A 17,475-nucleotide genomic window follows, 5' to 3' on the forward strand; every position below is an offset into this window, starting at 1 on the left:
AGTAAGTTGTTTTGTAGTAAGCAGTTTATTCAAGTAACATCAACAACTTGCAATTATATAGCGTCTTTAATGTAGTAAAACGTCTCAAGGCACTTCACAGGAGCGTTATCCGCTACAAATTTGACACTCAGCTACATAAGGAAATATTAGAAATAAAAACAGAAAATGCTGGAAATAATCAGGTCTATGTGCAAAGAGAAACAGAGTTAACGTTTCAGGTTGATGACCTTTCATCAGACACTAGGAAAGCTTGGTCAAAGAGCTAGGTTTTACGGAGCATCTTAAAGGAGGAGAGAGAGGTAGAGGGGTGGAGGGTTTTAGGGAGGATGTTCCAGAGCTTGGGGCCTAGGCAGCTGAAGGCAGGGCCACCAATGGTGGAGCGATGAAAATCGTAGAGGCGCAAGTGGCCAGAATTGGAGGATCTCAGAGATCTCGGAGGGTTGTGGGGCTGGAGGAGGTTACAGAGGTAGAGAAAGAACATAAATTAACTACATTTCAAAAGCTGGGGACTTATATCACAAGGAACTCTACAGACTTATAAAACTATTTGCCAGCTGTCTAACTGTGCTAAGAATTCACTTGTTATTGAGACTGCACTGTGGGCAGATTGCCCATACCCATTTCTTCATTATGTGTGTCTTAACTTGCTGGAACAACATGTCCCGATGACTGCTACTCTGTGGAACAGCAGTGACTTCAGAGCTGTACATAAATCTCTCAGTCTGCTCTCTTTGCTGCAGCAACATAGCCAAGGGTGAGAGGAGGACACAGTAACATGGAGAGTGAACAAGACAATTAAATATAAAAGTTTTTTTTTAAAAAGGCTTGATCTCTGAGTTCGAGAATGGAAAAAAAAAGTTCAACCAAGTATTCCCATTCTTTGATTGCTACCCAGCGATTCCTGCCGGAATTTGCTTGCATTTGGGTGTCAGATGAGGGCTGGGCTGGGATTTGGAAGTGACGCTGGCTGCAGTCGAATTGCCTGCTATCCGGCCTCAGACATGACGAATGGCATTGGGGCGAGACATACAGCAGATGGCTGGCGGCCTTGGGAGTGTACACCAGGAGGAGCCAGCTCCTGCAGGAGAGGATTGGAGAACATCGGATGGGGAAGGAGTCCCATGTAGGAAATGCTTTGGGAAAAGCAGCTTGAACAAAGTAAGCTGCAGTACATGACAAGATTAGCTCGGGCCTAAGCATTGCGGCTGTACATTCTTCTGGCTGCTGCTTGCTTGGAATGTTGCTATTTTTGTACATAATCACAGCGCGATGTGCCACAAAGTTGGGAGGGAGATAGCAGCGACAGATAGCAGCAGCCCCAACAAAACCTCTGTTCTCACAATCAGGAGGGGACTTGTCGCCACTGGGCGCCCTGGGCTTCAGTGAAAGGGCTGCCTCGGCAGTCAGGGCAAAGAGTGAAGCCGTGCATAATAAAGCATTTTGTGACATGCGAGACCTGTTTTTTTGCTCGCAGCCAAGGAAGTGAGCATTTATTCGCTGGGGCCAGCGATTAGAAAGCCGTAACTGGGCTCTTGATTTCTGCTGTCAACCCATTATGGCGGAGACTTTGCACCAGCGCTCTGGGCTGCTGGTAATTGCAGATGTTTGCGCTGATTAAGCTTCCTCACAGCAGGTGAGAACATGAGGAGAAGCAGATAATAGTCGGCAGTGAATGGTGTTGTCTTCACCCCAGGCTGACCTTACCAGTGGCTGTTTGCTACATTTTTGTCCTTGTTTGGCCTTCACATATAAATCATGCATACTTCTGCCTGCATTAAGATGCCACAAGGGAATTTTGTGCTACAGTTGTTTATGCACAGAAAGGGGATACATTTCAGTTCCCTTTAAAGTCTTGTGAAAGCTTTTGAGGCGGTATTTCTAAACTCCCTTTTAAAATAACACTGTTTGGTTTGCACGAGCTTCCCCAGTATTCTTTTTTTCTTTATGTAATCGCATTACAGATGCAACCTCCAAACAATTCCACTCGCCTCTGCTTGTGTGTGCCGGCCTGATTATTTACCAGGGAATGGGATTAAAGGTTGTCATTATTTTAAAATTTAACTTTCTGACTTGTTTATTTTCTCCACCAGTTTAAATGTGTCACACAGGGTTTCCCAACTGAGAGGAGCCATAGAAACCACAGAGGTCTAAAGCACAGAAACCGTCCATTTGGCCCACTGGTTCTTTACTGCAGCAGCACAACACTAGTCCCATTGCCCCACTCTCTTTCCGTAGCCCAGTGTCATCGCATGGGGTGGATAAGCTGCTCCCAGGCCTCAGGCTCCGTCACCTGAGCCAGTCTTCAATGCATCCTTCCCACCTGTGAGAAAACGGCCTTTCCCTGATTGGAAGCCCCAAGATCTTAAGTTTACCATGTGTGGGATCACAAGCTTCAGAGTACTTGCCACCGTTCAATGCTGGCAATATCCCCAAATATTCGGTTTTAGATAGAAAGAAATCCTATGCCCAAAAGAAAGAATGTAGCAGTACATCTGTGCGAGGATGATACGAACGTACAAAGGAGCTCATGAAAATGACGGGCAGGAAAAGACCAACTGGTCCGTCAAGCCTGCCCCACATTCATGGTGACTGGAGCATGATGACGAGATACTTCCTACCCCCCAGCCGCCATGCAATCTCCTGGGAGAGGTCACTTTTTTTAACAAAGGGGAAAAACTCAGGGCCAAAAAGAAAAATCTGGAAATAACCTCCCCAACCCCCTCAGGCGATCGAACCCAGTCCAGAAGATCTCCATGCTTATATTAACTGGTAAATCACTTACCTTTTATAACACGTGAGCTGTGTCCCAGCCAAGAACTGGTCCAGCTCTCTTTGGAAGGTGTGCAGAGAGTCAGCACACATCGATGAGCCGACAGCTTATTACTAAGGTCCACTATTCGCTGGGAAATCATAAATTACTGGGTTGCCACCCTTGCCTCAGCTCATCTGCTGCTGAAACCCTCAGCCATGCCTTTGTTACCTTTAGACTTGACTACTCCAACGCACTCCTGGCTGGCCTCCCACATTCTACCCTACATAAACTTGAGGTCATCCAAAACTCTGCTGCCCGTGTCCTAACTCTCCCCAAGTCCCGATCACCCATCATCCCTCTGCTCGCCGACCTACTTTGGCTCCTAGTTAAGCAATGCCTCGATTTCAAAATTCCCATCCTTGTTTACAAATTCCTCCATGGCCTCGCCCCCTCCCTATCTCTGTAATCTTCTTCAGCCTCACAATCCCCCGAGATGTTGGCGCTCTTCAAATTCTGCCCTCTTGAGCAACCCTGATTATAACTGCTCAACCATCGGTGGCCGTGCCTTCAGTTGTCTGGGCCCTAAGCTCTGGAACTCCCTCCTTAAACCTCTTTGCCTCTCTACCTCATTTTCCTCCTTTAAGACAGTCCTTAAAACCTACCTCTTTGACCAAGCTTTTGGTCATCTACCATAATTTCTTCTTATATGGCTCGGTGTCAAATTTATTTGTTTTGTCTTATAAACATTCCTGTTGTAATGTATTTGCTTCATGGGTTCTTTGCTTAAGAATTCATAGCAACACATTGCTATTAGAACTAGTTGGTTTATTAGCAATGGTTTAACAATCACACTACACATTACCAGTTCATCCACCAGGCTCATAACCGCATGCCCCGTTGTGGATCCCCTGAACCCAACTAGCTGGGGTTTTATTGAGTCTTGTGAACCTCATGTGACTGGCTAAGCCAATTCCAACTTAACAGCTCTACCAGCCTGTGAGCATACTCATGGGGGCATATATTACACCTGTGAAGCACCTTGGGACATTTTACTACCTTAAAGGTGCTATATAAATACAATTTGTTGTTGTTGCATGAGGATTCTACAGTCCTATCTGACACAGTCCAATGGTGCACTGGCAGCTTTGCCATGGAAGTCCATTTGGAAACCAAATCAGACCCTTACTGGGATATAAGGTTAAATTTACCGATCTCACACGGCAGCAATATGCCGAGCCCAAAGGGAGTGTAGGTTGGAGTATTAGTGCTGGCGTGTTGTCGCTCTAGCTCTGACCTCTGCTCCCTTTGTGCACAGCTCATGATTAGTTAATTTGCCCTGGACTGTCACAGATATTAGGGTTTCAAATGAATATATAGCACAACATTGGCATTGTCACTCCAAATATTAGTTATTGTAATGAAGACAGTGTCAGTGCTGATGGGCTCAAGCCACGTGATGTTCAAATAGCCCGTCTAAACACTCACAGCCTAGGCCCGCACATGACGAATGGCCACTGGTGTGAGGTAAGAGAGGGTGGCCTTGCTCCACAATGAGGGGAGTGCCTTCAGGAGGAAGGGAGAAAATTGGAGGGGAAAAATGAACTGTGATAGAAAACGAGAATATTCAAATCAGTTTTACATAAACATATCATTAGAGAGTTTCCTGTGAGCCTACAGCCTAAAAATAGCATTTAACTTAAGAGTTGAGAATGAAGTTAAAAAATTTCCTGTAACAAAACGTCAGTTTCAAATATTAGTTGTGGTATGTATTAAAATGTATTCCATGCCTGTGGTCATAGACAGTGGTGCAACAGTGGCTCAAACTAGCATTGGTATAGAGCAGAGGCACAAAGCCACTGGAGCAAGCTTCAAACAATGACAATTTTATCAATAGCATATCTGATTGTCACTTGCAGACCAGCGTATTTTATCTATTTTCTCTCTCGCCTGTGAATCAGATGGCTGCAACATTGCACCCCACTCCAAGACCCAATTTTCTGAGACCCCCCACCCCCTGGGGCCTTGACTTGCAGTGGGCATGGGGCAGGAGATATGGCTCCTGGCCTTGTGTGCCTGATTCACGGAAATCTTGATTTTGTGATTGACGACTTTGACATCAAGAAAGAAGCCTAATTTACCTGACATAACTTCTGCAAGTTGGGTCTTGTGCCCTGCCTCTAGTGCACTGTCTACCCATATAAAATGGGCACATTTTTTTAAAAGGCCAGCATTTATTGCCTGTTACACTCATAATAAATGGTCAGACTGAGTACTGTGTGTAATGAGCAAGTGTGACCTCAGCTCCTTTATTAAGGTTCCAGAGTGCAGGTGCCTCGTGGGTGGCCTGCTTATATACAGTGCTCCCAAGGGATGCTGGGATCCCTTGGGACTCTAACAGGTAAGCCCTCTGGTGGTCAGGTGTGATGCAGGTTACAAGGGGTTAAATAATTAACATCACTTCCCTGTGAAGTCAACAGTATACTTATTTACAAGGTGAGACGATTTGGGGCTTTGCACTCTCTTGTCGATCGTCTCAGTACAAATGCTGGTATGAGTGGGTTGGTCAATTCTTCATTGGGCTGTTGGGCAGCCGGTCTTGTCGGGCTGCTGGGGATGATGAGTTCGGTTTCGTGGTCAACTGTGATGTCAGTTGCCACTTGTGTGTGTGTGTGTTGGAAGGTCAAAGTTGGTGGTGTCCTCTTCAGGTTGTACGTAGCTGCTGGTGTACCACAATTTGAGTTGATCCAAGTGTTTTCTGTGCGTTTGTCCATTGGTCAGTTTGACCTGAAATACCCTACTCCCCTCTTTGGTTGTGACCATGCCAGCAAGCCATTTGGGACCATGTCCATAATTGAGCACAAACACAGGATCATTGATCTCAATATCGCGTGACAAATTTGCGCGGTCATGGTACACACTTTGTTGATGCCGCGTGTCCTCCATGTGATCATGTAGATCAGGGTGGACCAGAGAGAGAGCCTTTTTTTAAGCGCCCTTTTCATGAACAGCTCAGCTGGGGGAATCCCAGTGAGTGAGTGGAGTCTGGTGCAGTAGCTGAGCAGTACTCGGGACAACTGCATTTCAAGCTTTGCTTGATGGTCTGAACTGCCCGTTCTGCCTGGCCGTCGAATGCGGGCTTGAACGGGGCAGATGTGACATGTTTGATCCAGTTGTGGGTCATGAATTCTTTGAATTCAGCACTGGTGAAGCACGGCCCATTGTCGCTGACTAGGACATTAGGCAAATCGTGCGTGGCAAACATAGCTCGTAGACTTTCAATGGTGGCCGTGGATGTGCTTACAAACATTATTGCACATTCAATCCACTTTGAGTAAGCATCCACGACAACCAAAAACATTTTGCCTAGGAATGGGCTCGCATAGTCTACATGGATCCTCGACCATGGTTTGGATGGCCAGGACCACAAACTTAGCGGTGCCTCTCTGGGTGCATTGCTCAACTGAGAGCAAGTGTTGCACTGGTGCACACATGACTCTAAATCTGAGTTGATGCCAGGCCACCACATGTGGGATCTGGTTATGACTTTCATCATCACGATGCCTGGGTGGGTGCTGTGCAGTTTGCAAATGAATGTGTCTCTGCCTTTCTTGGGCAAGGCCACGCGATTGCCCCACAAAAGACAGTCCACCTGCAGGGACAGCTCATCTTTGCGTCTGTGGAATGGCTTAATCACTTCCTGCATCTCCACTGGGACACTGGACCAGCTCCCATGGAGGACACAGTTTTTTACCAGGGACAGTAAAGGATCCTGGCTGGTCCAGGTCCTGATCTGGCGGGCCGTAATGGAGGATTTCTTGTTCTCAAATGCCTCCATGACCATGAGCAAGTCCGTTGGCTGTGCCATTTCCACCTCAGTGATGGGCAATGGTAGCCGACTGAGAGCGTCTGCGTAGTTCACTGTGCCCGGTCTGTGGTGGATTATATAGTTGTATGCCGACAGCGTGAGCGCGCATCTTTGGATGAGGGCAGGGGCATTGGTATTAATTCCTTTGCTCTCTGAGAATAGTGATATGAGCGGCTTGTGGTCAGTTTCAAGCTCGAACTTGAGGCCAAATAAGTACTGGTGCATTTTTTTTACCCCGTAGACACACACCAGAGCCTCTTTTTCAATCATGCTGTAGGCCCTTTCCACCTTGGACAAACTCCTGGATGCATACGCAACTGGTTGCAAAATTCCCGATTCATTAGCCTGTTGTAACACACACCCGACCCTGTATGACGACGCATCGCAAACTAACACCAATCATTTACATGAGTTATACAGGACAAGCAGTTTGTTAGAACACAATAAGTTTCTGGCTTTCTTAAAGGCAGCCTCTTGTGAATTCCCCCAGACCCAGTCGTCTCCCTTGCACAGTAGCACATGTAGGAGTTCTAGCAGGGTGCTTAACCCAGGTAGGAAATTACCGAAGTAGTTAAGGAGTCCCAGGAACGACCGTAGCTCCGTCACGTTCTGTGGTTGCGGCGCGTCCTTGATGGCCTCCGTCTTGGTGTCGGTGGGTCTGATGCCGTCTGCTGCGATTCTCCTTCCTAAGAATTCGAAGTTCTGTGCCAGGAAGACACACTTCGAGCATTTCAACCTGAGCCCCATGTGATCTAACTGACTAAGAATCTTCTTCAGGTTCTTCAAGTGCTCCATGGTGTAACCAATATATCGTCCTGGAAGACCACTGTGCAAGGAACCGACTTTAGCAGGCTCTCCATGTTCCGCTGGAAGATCGCTGCGGCCAACCGAATCCCGAATGGGCACCGGTTGTAGATAAACAGACCTTTGTGCGTGTTGATGCAGGTGAGGCCTTTCGAAGACACCTCCAGCTCCTGCGTCATGTAGGCTGAGGTCAGGTCCAGCTTGGTGAACGTCTTCCCTCCAGCCAGGTTCGCGAATAGGTCATCTGCCTTGGGTAGTGGGTACTGGTCCTGCAGCGAAAAACAGTTAATCGTTACTTTATAGTCCCCGCAAATTCTAACCGTATCGTTCTCCTTTGAGTACCGGAACAATCGGACTGGCCCAGTCATTGAATTCCACCGGTGCAATGATGCCTTCGCATTGCAGCCTGTCCAGCTCGATTTCCACTTTTTCACACATCATGTACGGTACCGCTCGAGCCTTGTGGTGGATGGGTCGCGTACCGGGAACCAAATGGATCTGCACTTTCGCCCCCGAGAAGCTTCCAATACCTGGCTTGAATAACGAAGTGACTTGTTTAGAACCTGGGTACATGCGGTGTCGTCGATGATGAAAGTGCTCGGATGTCCAGCGAATTTTCCCCAGCCAGCTTCTGCCAAACAACGTGGGACCTTCCCCTGGCACAATCCACAGCGTGAATTCGTGTACTGCTCCATCATAGGAGACTCTGACTTCAGCACTGCCAATTACAGGGATTAGTTCCTTTGTGTAAGTCCTTAGTTTGGTGTGAATGGGGCTGAGCTTGGACCTGTGTACCTTCTTTCCCCACAGCCTGTCAAAGGCCGTTTTACTCATTATGGACTGACTTTCCGCTGTGTCCAGCTCCACAGACACTGGAATACCGTTCAGTTCAACTTTCAACATTATTGGTGGGCATTTCGTCATGAACGTGTGCACCCCGTACACCTCTGCCTCCTCCGTTCGAGTTTCCAATTCCGTCTGATCCACTGTGGATCGATCTTCCTCTGCAACGTGGTGGTTTGCAGGTTTTACAGGGTTTACAGCTCGCCTGCACTTTCATTGGAGGTGTCCCATTGTTCTGCAGCCATTGCACGCATAGTGCTTAAAGCGGCATTGATGGGGCCGATGATCACCTCCGCAGCGCCAACAGGGTGTTAACTGCCTTGCATTAACAGATGATGGTGGACTCTGGGTCAATTGAGGTCGGGCCACAGCAGCTGACGTGTACATTCTTCCCTGTACATTTCTGCTCAAAACCGACGTTACTTTATGCACAGTACTGGCCAAAGCTTCTTTGTTCTGCGAAATCTGTTTGGTGTTGTCGCTGGTGTACATAAATGCCTGGGCTATCGTTATGGCTTTACTCAGATTTGGAGTTTCTACAGTCAACATTTTGCGAAGGATTGTCTCATGTCCAATGCCCAGTACAAAAAAGTCTCTGAGCATTTATTCTTGGAATCCCTCAAACTCACAATGTCCTGCAAGGTGCCCTAGTTCGGCGACATAGCTCACCACTTCCTGGCCCTCCGATCGTTGACACGTGTAGAACCGATATCTCGCCATCAAAACGCTTTCCTTAGGATTTAGGTGCTCCCGGACCAGCGTACAGAGTTCTTCATAGGATTTCTCTGTTGGTTTTGCCGGGGCCAGGAGATTCTTCATGAGGCCATAGGTTGTTGCCACACAGACAGTTAGGAGGATCGCCCTTTGTTTGGTCGCGTACTCATCCCCTTCCAGCTCATTGGCCATGAAGTAGTGGTCGAGTCTCTCCACGAAGGCCTCCCAATCATCCCCCTCTGAGAACTTCTCCAGGATGCCGACTGTTCTTTGCATTTTCGCGCGGTTGTTTGTTACCTCGTCGCCAATTGTTACACTCATAATAAATGGTCAGATTGAGTACTGTATGTAAAGAGCAAGTGTGATCTTAGCTCCTTTATTAAGGTTCCAGAGTGCAGGTGCCTTGTGGGCGGCCTGCTTATATACTGTGCTCCCAAGGGATGCTGGGATCCCTTAGGACTCCAACACGTAGGCCCTCTGGTGGTCAGGTGTGATGCAGGCTACAAGGGGTTAAATACTTAACATTGCCCATCCCTAATTGCCCTTGAGAAGGTGGTGGTGAACTGCCTTCTTGAACCGCTGTACTCCGTGCGGTGAAGGTACGCCCACAGTGCTGTTCAGGAGGGAGTTCCGGGATTTTGACCCAGAGACTATGAAGGAACAGCCAATATATTTTCAAGTCAGGTTGGTGTGTGACTTGGAGGGGAACTCAGGGGTGATGGTGTTCCCATGCGCCTGCTGCCCTTATCCTTATAGATACATGATGGAGAAACAGTCCTGGCTTGCTTTTGAACAGTTTCTTAAAGCTAGTTTGATTTTGTCTAATTGAATATTGAAGTGGTTTTGCTGTACCGAGTATTTTCTCTGCTTGTGCGTTGAACGTCTTGCATTCTTTTTAGTTCCTCCACATTTGTTATCTTTCTTTCCTCAAGCCTTCATTCTGCTGAGACACATTGGGGGTAATGTTGACAACAGAAATGAAGATCAGGAGAGAAGTGTACCAGGCGACTGATTTTTACACTATCGCCCAGTCAAAATGATCCCCCTCCTACTTTCCTTGAGTCTTGGCCATTAAAGCCGCTGTACAAGTGACAGCTAACCAAGTTTGTAGGATGGGAATCCCATGAATTGGATGAGGAGGACCAAGTCATGAGGAGACATTACCTTCAGTTTGAAGACACCTCTGGAGTTTTATTCGCACCAATCGCTGATGAGACGGTAAACCGAGGCCCCGTCTGCTCATTCAAGTGGGCGTAAAAGATCCCATGGCACTATTGTTGTCCTGGCCAATGTTTATCCCTCAATCAACATAACAAAACAGATGATCACATTGCTGTTTGTGGGGGTTTGCTGTGCACAAGTTGGCTGGCGTGTTTCCCACATTACAACAGTAACTACACTACAAAAAGTACTTACTTGGCTGTAAAGCGCTTTGAGACGTCCAGTGGTCGTGAAAGGCGCTATATAAATGCAAGTCTTTCTTTCAAAGACGCATGTTTACTCAGCGCAAATGGAGGATTGAACCTGAAACACGCTTGTCTACATGATTCGATAACCTTTTATACACCCAGGGGAGCTCTAATAGAATTTTAGTTTTCTTTTCCCACCATGAGGAAAAACTTGATGAAGTGAGTTAACTAATGTGGGGACATTAAAAACTAACTACTTTATAACATATAAAAGGTCGTGTATGTTATTTTTTTGCACAATTACACCTTCCGAGAGTAAAATCCGTGAGCGCTTTTCTTGAGTACGCTTTTATCTCTCTCTCGAGTGTTTATCACATTTTCCTGGTCTGTGATGTCGAGATGTGTGTTCAAATCTGGCAGCAACAGTTGAATGTAGTCACCTGACTGTCAACACTTCGCCAATGGGTTTGTAAGACATTAACCATTAAACTAAAATCAAGTGTCAAAACCACAATCAGAGTAAGCCAGTCACCTCAAGTCCATTGTACGGCATCCGGGTTCCTCTTGGGCAAGGGTTTGCTAATCTTGGCCACATAAGCTTTGGCACAAAGTAAAGATTGTCAGAGGCACAGTGTCGAAACAAGCCTGCTTGTGGAATAGTGTTGACGTGGTCCTGCCCTGTCCCCACCGAGGAAAACAATGTGGAAATGGGGAGTCAACTTTGGGGAAAATTCTGGATGGAATTACAAAGCATAGGGGATGAAATTCACCTTGGCTGGGCGGTATTGCAAAACGGGTGCTAACAAATCAGCATTTGTACACACTGCCCCATGCTCTATTCTGTTGACGTCAACCTTTTAAAAAGTGAAAAAAAACATCACTACTGAATGAGAATTTTTGGGCATCTGACAGCGTGCAGGTGTATTGAGGTCATAAAACACAATCCTCGGATTTTGGGGACTGTTTAAATCGTGTGAATATTTCAAAAGCTGCTCCCCTGATGTTCAGCATCACACGGGGAGGTACTGAGCCACATTGAACATGGAAATCCCACAGCAGGAACTCCGAATCTGTGCCAATTTGGCTGATTTCAACTTGAGTGGTAATGTGAGTTGTACAGTTGGCTTCTGTGTCCCAAACTGAGCCCTGTCTGCTCTCAAGTGGATGTCAAAATTCCCATGGCACTATTTCGAAGACGACCAAGGGAGTTATCCCCGGTGTCCTGGCCAATATTTATCCCTCAATCAAAGTAACAAAAACAGATTATCTGATCATTATCACATAGCAGTTTGTGGGAGCTTGCTGTGCGCAAATTGGCTGCCACATTTCCTCTATTACAACAGTGACTACACTCCAAAAGTACTTCATTGGCTGTAAAGCACTTTGAGATGTCCTGTGGCCGTGAAAGGCGCTATATAAATGCAAGTCTTTCTTTCTTATTGGGAAAAATTAGCTGCAACTCTTGTCTTGACTCTCTGTCCAGTGTTGAAAATTCATGTGTGAAAGAAAAATCAGGTCAGGAAGAGGATTAGGCTCCCACCACAAATAATCCCTTCTGGGGCAAAGGAGGAGAAACAAAAATCTTTCAATACCTGTGGTTCAAAATGTCTTCAGCTCCGAAGGTCCATCCAGTACACGCGACAGAAGTTCACAATTCATCGGGGCATAGAAAATGAGTTGATATCGTGCAAGTCCACCAGGAAATGAATTGCTTTTAAAATCTGCACACGTTTAAGCAAATTATACACTCGTCAGTTTCAAAGGTCCCTGGCTTCGACCTCCCTTGAAGTCAGTGGACAGTGCTCAACCGGATCCGCACAGGACTTGGACAATGTGGAAGATGAGGGACGACCCCAAAGTGTGACTGTGACCATGGAAAACATCACATCAACCTGTCCACTAAGATCTGTTGCGGGTGGCACCTCATTTCTCAGGACATCTCAGGAGGACATCGAATTCAGAGCCAATCTAGACATTCCCATTACAAGCTTTTCCCATCATACAAAAGTAGTTGTAGTAGTCAGATAAGGGCGGCGAAGATCTTCTGGATGCCATCCCAGCAGTTCCACTGGGATTGTCCCCACCAGAGCTGGAAGGGTCAGTGGGATAGCACCTTTAATGCATGGGTTCAGTGGGCACCCACACCACCATGGGCACATCTCCAGCATTAGCCTGACCCATGTGCCCGGAAAATCCAATGGCTGCTTGCTAATGGATCACCGGATTAAAAACCCACCCTAGTTGGAAAAAAAAATCTGGGAAATTCCTCTCCGACCTCTCCTTAGGCGATCGAAGTTAGTCCAGGCGATCACTCTAGCCCTGATAAATCGATGCAGTGCCCACCTTTTGTACCAGGTGATCTCCACCCCAGCCAGAAACAGGTCCAGCTCTCGCTTGAAGGAAATCAGTGAGTCGGCGTCCAGCGCACGAGATGGCAGCCTGTTCCAGAGGTCCACTATTCCCTTGGGAAAAGAACCACCTCTTGACATCTAACCTAGTTGTGGCCTTATACAACTTAAAATTATGACCCCTGGACCTCCCTAACCAACGAGGAAACAAGCAGATTTTCAGGCCAAATGGAGTGAGTTCCATGGGGGATCTTCAACACACCCAGCATTCTCAGCAGCAGAGGTCCACTCAAAGGGAGTGTGGTTGGGAGCAGAGATAGAATTGTAGCCTTGGTTTTCTGACTCTCTCCCTTCCCGCACAGTTCCCCACTTGAAAGCTTGGGATCTGATTTTACCTTTATGTCCATCTCCTTTTATATTTTGTACTTAAACCTAGAAAAAAAGAGCAAGGCTTGCATTTATATAGCATCTATTAACGACCCCAAGATGTTTACAACCAATGAAGTACTTTGGAAGTGTAGTTACAGTTGTAATGTAGGAAACGGGGCAGTCAATTTGCGCACCGCAAGCTCCCACAGACAGCAATGTGATAATGACCAGATAATCTGTTTCAGCGATGTTGGTTGAGGGATAAACGTTGGTCAGAATTCTCCTGCTCTTCTTCGAAATAGTGCTGTGGGATCTTTTACATGAACCTGAGGCAGACGGGAACCTCAGTTTAAGGTCTCATGTGAAAGACAGCACCTCCGACACTGCATCACTGGGTTAGAAATTCACCCCCGCTGGAAACCTGGCGCACCTACCGTTTTCCAAGTGTTCTTACCGTCGCGTCAGACGAGGCAGATTCTAGATCCATTTTCAGCTCTTTGGCAATTTTTTGGGGGCGGACCGGAGGTCGGTCATAATGGGGGTGGAAGTGTGGCGGTAAGTGTTGGTGAGGGGCGGAAGTGGGGGCGGGACGGAATCAGTCAACGGCGGAGTGGTGGTGACATCAGTGCTTGTGTGCGTCACCACGCTCTCGCCCCTCATTTAAAGGGGATGGAATCAGCAATTGTTTAGGTACGGCCCACTGAGCTACCAGGGAGGGTGTCGGCCGGCCAGCGGCCTGGCGCCCAAGAAGGGGTGCGGCGGCCCGGTAGAACCCGGGGCCATAGCTGTCCGGCCAATTGGGAAGTCGGCCATTAACAAAAAAACGTGGTGGCCGCGGCAGTGCGCCCTCCCCGTGAAGGGCCGCCGTGCTGCCATGGCTCGCAGAGTGAAAGAAATGTGCACCGACAGAAAAAGCTGTCGGGGGCACCGCGTGGCGGATCATGGATTTTTTTTCACCTAAGTTTCGCGGGGGGGGGGGGGGGTGCGATGGAGGTGCAGGAGAGCGGTGGCCGCGCTTTGATGACACGCTTCGGATGATCGGCAGCAGCAGGACGGTCGTGGGGACCGCCAGAAAATTCTCCGAGGTGAATTTCTGGCGGTAAGTGGCCGCTTTGAGAGGCTGAATTTCGGCCCCACTCCCTCCAGTACTGGCACTGGGAGAGTCAGCCTCCATTTTGTGCTCAATTCTGTGGCGTGGGTCTTGAACCCACAATCTTCTGACACAGATATGAGAGTGCCATCCACCGAGCCACAGCTGGCATCCAATCCAGAAGCAATAGCAGAATGCAAGTTTATTTTAAACTCTTGGAGAAAATGGGAATCAATTAAAACATATTAGATGATGGAACTCCACTGGATCAAAGCAAGGATTCACATACGGTTTGCATTGGCTGGAACTGCTTTCCTGTCTCTGCTGACCTTCTGAAACCGAGCACACTGTGGGTGTTACGCTGAGCATCATGTTTCTGTGCTGTGAAGGTCACCATATCACCAGCCGAGACCTTGAGCTTCTGCGTCATTGCCTTGGTGACATCACCTCTCCCAGACTATGTAGGTGCCTAAAGGGGGTCTTTCCTTCTGGCCAAGTTAAGGGGGCGAAAGGGAAGCGTCTGCAGCTTTTCTAGTGGCTGAATACTGTCGGCGAGGAAGACACAGAAAAATCATGGTAACAACAAAAATCTACCCGATGATAATCATGTTTTCAAATCCCTCCGTGACCTTGGCCCTCCCTCTTTCTGTAATCTCATCCAGCCCCACAGCCCTGCGAGATTTCTGCACTCTTCTAACTCTGGCCTCTTGCGCATCCCTGATTTTCATTGTTTCACCATTGGCGGCCGTGCCTTCAGCTGCTCTGGAATTCCCTCACTAAACCTTTCTTTCCTCCTTTAAGATTCTCGATAAAATCTACCTGTTTGACCAAGCTCTTGGTCACCTGTCCTGATATCTCCTTATGTGGCTCGGTGTCAAAAATGGTTGTCAACGCTCCTGTGAAACGCCTTGTGGAACATTTTACTACGTTAAAGGCAGTATGTAAATGCAAGTTGTTGTTGTTGTTGTTGTTAGCAAACCCTCCAGCAAACCTTTCTAATGGAGATGCCCAGCCAAAATGTCAAGCGATCTTTCTCCGATCGTGATCGACCTGTCGTGCATTTCTAGCCTTTTCCGCTTTTTTCATACAGGCTACGTATTAATCGACTTTGTGCCTTGACCTCGATTGGTAGCTGTGCTCTTGACAGGATTGACATTTCCCAAGGGTGACACCGGGAATGATAATCGGAAGGGTGGCACGATGACTCAGTGGATAGGTGTGCATGGGCATCACATTCGTGCCGGGCTGCTGGTGTTTGTCACACTGCCGGGGGAGGTGGGGAGCAAAACCCAAGTGTCTCCTCTGAGTGAAAGGGGAAAAAGAAACGGAAGGCAAATCACCTCTGGCTGTTCCCGCACTCTTCGTGGTGACCGATTGTACTGAGGCATTGGCAGCTGCCTGGGGGGCAAATGGGTAACTTTAAATAGGAGGGGGACAGTCAATTAAAGAATTCACAGATTATTTAGAGAACTTTTAAAATGTTTTACAAGTGAAGTAACTCCAGCATTATTAGAATGCAATCATAGTAAGCAACATGCAGACTGTTTACTGAAATACTGCCATTGCAAATACCCCGAACACAAATAGGAAAGCTGAAAACAGGCAACTTATAGAATGTGAGTGTTAATGGAGTAAACTGATCAGCGATTAACCTTAAGCAGAGACTCTCTGTTCAATATTACTCATCAGCTGGCAACGGTATCTCAGCACTGACTAATGGAAAAAGGCCATCAAATCCCTTTTGCGCCCCTGAAGGATGTGTGAAAGCAAGCCCAGCATCAATACTGAGACAGCTCCACCTCCGCTCACTGCTGTCGCTGATACATACCTGAGTTTGCACTGAGTCTCCCAGTTCCCAGTCTGCTGCTGTACCTGGGATTGTGCCAAGCTCCAAAAGCTCTGGAAATGTGCTCTTTTTCACAGAATGGATTCATGAGAGGAAAAATTTGGGTTGTTTGTGCCTCACATTAGCGCCCCCTGGGGGGTTGCTAGTGGGGCGCAAGCAACATTCGCCTGGGCGAGGCACCGTTACTGACCCCGGTGAAATTCTGCAGGGGTTTAGCGTCGGCGCTAACCGGTAGCACCCCGCTCCTGCCAATAGCGCCCCAGGCCGCTACGCCGACGATAGCGACATCATCACCGTGCGCAGCGATCCATTTCGCCCCGAAGCATGAGGTTGCTGAGAGCAATGCCTGCGATAGCTTCTCTTTTTTTTTTTACTCGTTCCGGGATGAGGGTGTCGCTGGCATTTATTGCCCATCCCTAATTGCCCTTGAGATGCTGGTGGTGAGCCGCCTTCTTGAATCGCTGCAGTTTTCTTGTAGCGGTTTGATACAACTGAGTAGCTCGCTAGGCCATTTCAGAAGGCAGTTAAGAGTCAACGACATTGCTGTGGGCCTGGAGTCACATATAGGCGAGACCGGGTAAGGACAGCAGATTTCTTTCCCTAAAGGACAGTAGTGAACCAGATGGGTTTTTAACGATAATCCGGTAGTTTCATGGTCACCATTACTGACTTATTTAATGTGGTCAGTGCTTCGATGCTGGGGATGTTGGCCTCGTTGTGGACCCAACGTTGGTGCGTCTGTCCTCCCAGGGGATTTGCAGGATCTTGCGGAGACGTCGTTGGTGGTATTTCTCCAGTGATTTGAGGTTCCAGATTTATTTAATTAACTGAATTTAAATTCCCCAATGGTGGGATTTGAACTCACGTCTCTAAATTATTTGTCGAAGTCTCTGGATTACTGGTCCCATAACTTAACCACTATGCTACCATGCCCAGGGCGATACTGGGCTTTTGGCCACTTGCAGGGCGAAAATTAAAGGGGAGGTGCGGGGCTACAAATTTAGAAAATGGCTGACTCATCAGTTGCAGCCTGCTCAACCTCAGATCGCGGGGTCCAAGCCGCAATGTTGCAGACCGGCACTCCGCTCATGTGCTGTGCTGCTGCCACAACATTCATGGTCTACAGGGCTGTAGTAATACCCGCCCTCCTGTATGGCTCAGAGACATGGACCATATACGGTAGACACCTCAAATTGTTAACGGGGTTTATTGAGTATAAATAGTGACAGTGTCATGACATCTGGATATCTTCCACTCCAAGGATGTCCCTTGTAAGGGGTTGGAAGAATATGATCCGTCTTCCCTGAGTTCACTCTCTCCCCTCTGAACTCTGCCCCTCCCCCCATATCTCTCTCTCCCCCCAGCCTGTCTCTCCCTCCCTCTGCCACCCCCAGCCTCTCTCTCTCCCTCCCCGCCCAAGCCTTTCCCCCAGCCT

The sequence above is a fragment of the Pristiophorus japonicus genome, chromosome 6 (genome assembly GCF_044704955.1).
Source record: "Pristiophorus japonicus isolate sPriJap1 chromosome 6, sPriJap1.hap1, whole genome shotgun sequence".
NCBI lineage: Eukaryota > Metazoa > Chordata > Chondrichthyes > Pristiophoridae > Pristiophorus > Pristiophorus japonicus.